The sequence below is a fragment of the Tupaia chinensis genome, unplaced genomic scaffold, assembly GCF_000334495.1.
Source record: "Tupaia chinensis unplaced genomic scaffold, TupChi_1.0 Scaffold143231_1, whole genome shotgun sequence".
NCBI classification, from domain to species: domain Eukaryota; kingdom Metazoa; phylum Chordata; class Mammalia; order Scandentia; family Tupaiidae; genus Tupaia; species Tupaia belangeri.
This window is the reverse complement of record NW_006203075.1, coordinates 278,686-284,796: the sequence shown is the minus strand read 5'-3', so window position 1 is coordinate 284,796 and position 6,111 is coordinate 278,686. Positions and strand designations below refer to the sequence as shown.

Sequence of the window (6,111 nt, the reverse complement as noted above, 5' to 3'; positions counted from 1 at the left end):
AGCAGATTCACATTCAAAGGCTGAGCCCTGAATTTCCACGGGTCCTTCCTTTTATTCATTTTGGTCTCTTTTCCCCCCTTTATATGGTTATACACACTTTTACATACTTTTGATTGGGTAGCTCATACGAGGTAACTTATATGATAAGGTTACTACAGAATTATGCAGGGATGCACTGGGTGACTGGGCTGTTAAGATACACAGGCATACAGGAGTCAGCAGGTGGCATGGTAGTTAAAGGCGCTGGACTCTCACATGGCAGACTGTGGCTTGAGTCCTGAACCTGGAGGCTTGCTCTCTCTCTGTCTCACTCTGGTCAAAAGTGAAAAATAATTATAACAAATGAATCTTAAAAATGAAAAAGGGGACCAGCAGATGATGTAATGGTTATATTGCTGAACTCCCGTGTCGTCGACCACGGTTGAAGTCCCAGGCCTGGCAGCTTAAAACTCATGCTGGGTGTGTGTGCATGTGTGCCCCAAATCCCGAGAGATGAAGAGAAGGGATTGCAACATGGCCATCGTCCCAGAGGGTGGTTTCTTGCTTTCTGTCTGTCTCTGTCTCTCTGGTGAGCACACGTGCCCTATAGCAGAAATCTCTAAGAAAAAAAAAAAAAAAGATACACAGGCATACATAAAGTTACAGCGTGCTAAGTTACTATGGAGACGGGACTACAAGGTTACTAGAGGTTGCACATCCGTAGTTAGATTCCAAATATGCCTTGTTATCTTCCTTTGTTCTGGAAAGCCCCGACCACCACAACATGAAATCCAGTTCATGCAACAATCAGGCCACAAGCTGGGCCCAACTTTTCTGAGATTTGTCTGATCTGTCCATTGTACCCTTCCTATTGCATAATCTCTTTTGTGTGTTCTATATTTTTACACTACATTCTGTGTAATATCCAGAGAGCCATCTTCCAGGTCACTAATTCCCCTTTTTACTATTTAATCGTTTACTAAGTTTTAAATTCCAATGAATATATTCTTTTCTTTAAATTTATTTGTTGTTGGGGCCAGTAGACGGCATGGTGGTTAAGGTGCTGGATTCTCACATGACTAATCGCAGTTTGAGTTCCGGACCCAGTGGCTTGAGAATCACACCAGGGACATGGTGTGTGTGTCCAAAATCCCAAGAGGAAAATGGAGAAGAGGTTGCAGAGTAACCACCGTGATGTCGTTCAATTTTTCACTTTGCCTCTCTCTGGTGAGCACACACACCGTAATGGAAAAAAGTCTGTTGTTTCTCAATTCTGCCTCTTCTTTTGTTCTCAGTAACCTACTCATCATCATGATTTCTACTATTTCTTTCACTTTTTGGGATTGTTTTAAACAAGTTCTATTTCTTCTTCTTTTTTATGATAAGTTACTTAATTAGGTTCTTGGCAAGACATTTAGAACACCAATTTGTGAGGATAAACTCCATTTGTAAGGGCAAACACAGATTGCAGGAAGCCCTGGAGCTGAGGAGCAGCTTTGATTTTTTGGTAAAATTTACAAGTCCATAGCTTTCTGATCAAACTTGTGCTACACTTTAATCGTTATTTCTCCTTCTCTGTGTCAAAGATCTCACTTTCCTCATGTCTAGGCTTCTGTAGCTTCTTTTTCTTGAAGGCAGCATTGGTGAGGTGTTTTGGGATTTTCACTTTGCTAATATCAATGTTCATGGACATGGTGATGACAAATCTCTGGTGTGTTTTAAACAGTGGAACTTGATTGAGGATCAGAGATCCAGTCACAAATAGCAAATCAGCTGCTTAGCTGCTTTAAGAAAACCACTCTCTTGCCTCTGGCATCCAGTGAGGATGATGAAAATGGTCCTGGGAGTGATATTGGCTCATAGGTTTCTCACATGCTTATTGAAGGGCTTTTTGTCATAGCTCAACAACTTTCAAGGCATATCTTCATTACGATAATACCTAGGCATTTTGTGAAGTTTAACCACCTGGGTACCAACATTCTTGTTACAACCCACTGGTTTGTGACAGTGGAAGAACCTTCTCATTCTTTTTCTTTCAATCCTGAATTTAGTGGCCGAGTATTTCCTCTTATACGTGGCCTTCCTAAAATACATAGCAAATCAGGAGTATCTGCTGATGCCACAGACTAGGACCAGGTTTTGGCTGCAATGGAGCCTACCTTTCTTAGAGGTATCCAACTGAGAAAAAGAAACCATAAAATTGCTCCATGGAGACTTTTCCATACTTTAGGATGCATTAATCTACATCTATCACCCTTTATAATCTTGCCACTGGCATCAGCCTTCTTGGTCTATTTCTTCTTCTTAGTATCCTGCTTCACAGGTTTTTCACCTGCCATCTTATATAGTGCAAAAGAGAACTCAACACTTTCATTTTGTAGCCTTTTGGAGGGTGTTCTCTTACCTAAAGTTCTTAGCCTGTTAATTCTCCAGTTTGTTATATCTAGTTACTCTTTCTTATTCTAGATCATTTCTTGTGTTGTTAGTAAATCATTAGCTTAACTTTAATGGATTATGTGTGTGTGTATAAATATATATATATATATGTGTGTGTGTGTGTGTGTGTGTATACATTATATATATAATATGTAATATAACTTAGATAGACAAAGATTAGTGCATCCTAAAGTAAGGAAAAGTCTCCATGGAGGAATTTTATGGTTTCTTTTTCTCATTGGCTACACCAAATTGTTTCACAAGTCATGACTAATTTTTTAAGTTAATGTATTTCTCCTATAAGCAAGAGAGAGAAATTTGGATAAACTCTCCTATTGAAGACAATTCTAAAAATGCTTTTATATTCTTAAAAACGTCAACATTTTAAAAATATATTGAGAAATACTGGAGCATGATCCAGAGTAGAGGATAGAGATTTGCATAACCCAGATCCCTAATCAAAGTACTTGAAGCTCCAGTTGCTGAGAATGTTGTCAGTAGACAATCTGTGATTATTAGTCTTGCTTTTTTAAGAGATATTTTTGTTATAGGGCATGTGCACTCGTCAGAGAGACAGAGAGACAGAAAGCGAGAAATCACCACCTGGGCAGGTGGCTATGCTGCAATCCTTTCTCCTCCATTCTTCTGTCAGGATGTATGGCAAGCATGTACCCGTGACTAGCATGAATTTTAAGCTGCTGGATCTGAGACTCAAACTGTGGTCAATTACATGGGAATCTAGTGAAGTAGCCATTATGCCATCTGCTGCTCCTGATTATTATTCTTTTCAAAGATTGTCTCTGTTGCAGGAAGCCAGCCACCTGGCCAAGATTGTGCCATTCCTAGTGGAGCCTACATTCAACAATTGATTGAGACAATCATATAAAAGCTTAGTACTTAAGTTCCTACTTGAGATAACACCAATGAGCCTTTCCATCTACCTGTCATGGGCCTACATTACAACTTGACTTTTCCATCTGCCCAATCCCAATTCTGTCTTCTCTGTATCATTGATGTCAATCTCAACAAGTACTCCCAAAAATCATTAAACTCCATTTAGCTTGACAGAATTATCAAAAGCATTGCTGTTGCAAATGAAATTTTCTGTGAAATAAAGCTTTTAATAGTGTTGAAGAACTAGTGTGAAAAAGTTACTGTCCAGTACTTAGCTAAAGATCATCCATGACCTAAGTAATCCAAAATCCTGAGATTGTACTAGACTACTTTGAAATGGTGGGTGCTTTCAGATACTTTTGTAGCAGTAACACAATCCACTATGAAGAACCTTTACATTTCAGTAAGGAAAAAACAATATCCCAGCAGAAAAATCACCAAAGACTTGAGTAGGTACTTAACTCAGTAGCCTTTAAGAAGACACAAACTGGGACCAGCAGATAGCGTAATGGTTATGTCGCTGGACTCCCAAGTAGTCAGCCGTGTTTAGAGTCTGGAACCTGGTGGCTTGAAACATGCCAGGCAGGCGTGCAAGCCCAAGATCCTGAGAGAAGAGTGGAGAAGGGATTGCAGCATGGCCATCCCTCCCGAGGGTGATTTCCTGCTTTCTCTCTCTCTCTCTTCAGTGAGTGCAAATGCCCTATAGCAAAAATCTTTCTCAAACAAACAAAGAAACAAAAAAATAAAAAGGAAGAAACAAACTAAAATTATAATGAAATACTATTGGTCATCCATCAGAGCAGCTAAAATTTAAGACTTACGATATCAAGAGTTAGCAAAGATATAATGTAACAGAAACTGTCATATACTTCTAAGGGGAGTATAATCAATGAAACCGCATAATTTGGTACTATTTATTACATTTTTTTCTTTATTCATGATAGAGTATGTGTGTGTGAAAAAGAGAGAGATAGAAGTACTTACCACAGAGGGTCCGGCCATGCTGCAATCCCCTTCCCCCAGCCCTCCAGATCATCAGATCTTGCACACTTAAGCACATGCACAGCTCAGGCCAGCTGGGCCAGGGATTCAAAACAGGGTTGCCATTTGGCTTTCAGTACTGCAGTTCAACATGCTACCAACTGCACCACAGAAGCTGAACCACCACTAAATTTTAAGATATGCATGCCTGCTAATCTAACAATTTCATTGCTATGTATGTTCATAACTGAGTGAGCCAAGAGATACATACAAGGATGTTCATAGTGCCCTATGAACAAATATTCATAGTATTATTATTTATAGGAGGAAAAATACCTGGAAAACTCCAAATAAATATCACTAGAAATGTATAAATTATGTCTCTTAACTAGAGAATATGAAGCAAAATTATTTTATAATGAAATAAAATGTCAAAGGGAAGATATATGTAGCAGCATGAATAAGCAAACATAATATTGAATAACAGAAGTCAAACACAAGATAGTATATTTTATAGGTTTTTTAAAAATTAAATTAATTATAGTGTTTAGCAATACACATTTCATGTAGTCAACTAAAGAAAAACAAGGGTAGAATTGCCATTAAACTCAGTATGGTAAACCCTAAAGATTTCACAAAAATGTTGTTAAAAATAATTTTAAAATTCAGCAAAGTTGCAAGATACAAAATTAACATACAAAACCATTTGTGTTGGGGCCAGCAGGTAATGTGGTAGTTAAGGTACTGGACTCCGACATGGCTGACTATGGGAGTCCCAGACCTAACAACTTGAAAATCACACCAAATACATGTGTGTGCATGCCCAAAATTCCAGAAGAGAACGGATTGTAGCGTGGCCATGCCCTCTGTTGGTTAATTTCTCACTTTCCCTCTCACTGTCTCTGTTTGTCTCTCTCTGGCAAGTGCATGCACCCTACAGTAAGAGCCTTTAAAAAAATAAAATGGACAAACAAAAAAACCATTGTGTTTCTCTTTACAAACAATGAGCATCCAAAAAAACAAATTAAGAGAGCAATTCTATTTATATCACAAAGGATAGAATACTTAGAAATAAACTTAACCAAGTATTGAAAGACTTGTGCACTGAAAACACTATAAAACTGCTGGAAGAAATTAAAGAAGATGTAAATAAATGGAAACACAACTTGTGTTTATGGATCAGAAGAATTAATACTATCAAGATGGCAATACTCCCTGCCAAAACTGACAAAATCAATGTGATCCCAATCTAAATCCAAATGGTGATTTTGTTGAAATAGAAAAGTCCATCTTAAAATTCATATAGAATCTAAAGAGAACCTGAACTGCCAAAATCATCTTGAAAAGAAGAACAAAGTTGGAGGTCTCAAACTTCTTGATTTCAAACTTATTTTAAAACAATAATAAATGCAGAATGGAACTGGCAAAAAAGAGACAATATTTTAGAACAGAGAGCTCAGAAATTAACCCTCACATATATATTCAAACAATTTTTGACAAGCATGCCAAGACCATCAATGGGGACAGTATTTTCAACAAGTGACATTTTAAAAATTGGGTATTGACATGTAAAAGAATAATGTTGAGTGCTTACCTTACACTGTATACAAAAATTAATTCAAAATGTATCAAAGACCTAAACATGAGAGTTAAAACTGAGTTCCGGACCTGGTGCCTTAAACTCACGCAGGGCGCGTGTGTGTGCGTGCCCAAGATCCCAAGAGAAAGGAGGAGAAGGGATTGTGGTGTGGCCATCCCCCCTGGGGGGGGGGATTACTCACTCTCTGTCTCTCTCTCTCTGTCTGTCTGGTGAGTGCACGT

General features: G+C 38.2%; 1 pseudogene; it reads right to left on the bottom strand.

Annotated features, from left to right (window-relative positions):
- Positions 1-1,540: 1,540 nt before the first annotated feature.
- On the bottom strand, positions 1,541-2,202 carry LOC102488643 (60S ribosomal protein L6 pseudogene; annotated as a pseudogene).
- Positions 2,203-6,111: the final 3,909 nt, after the last annotated feature.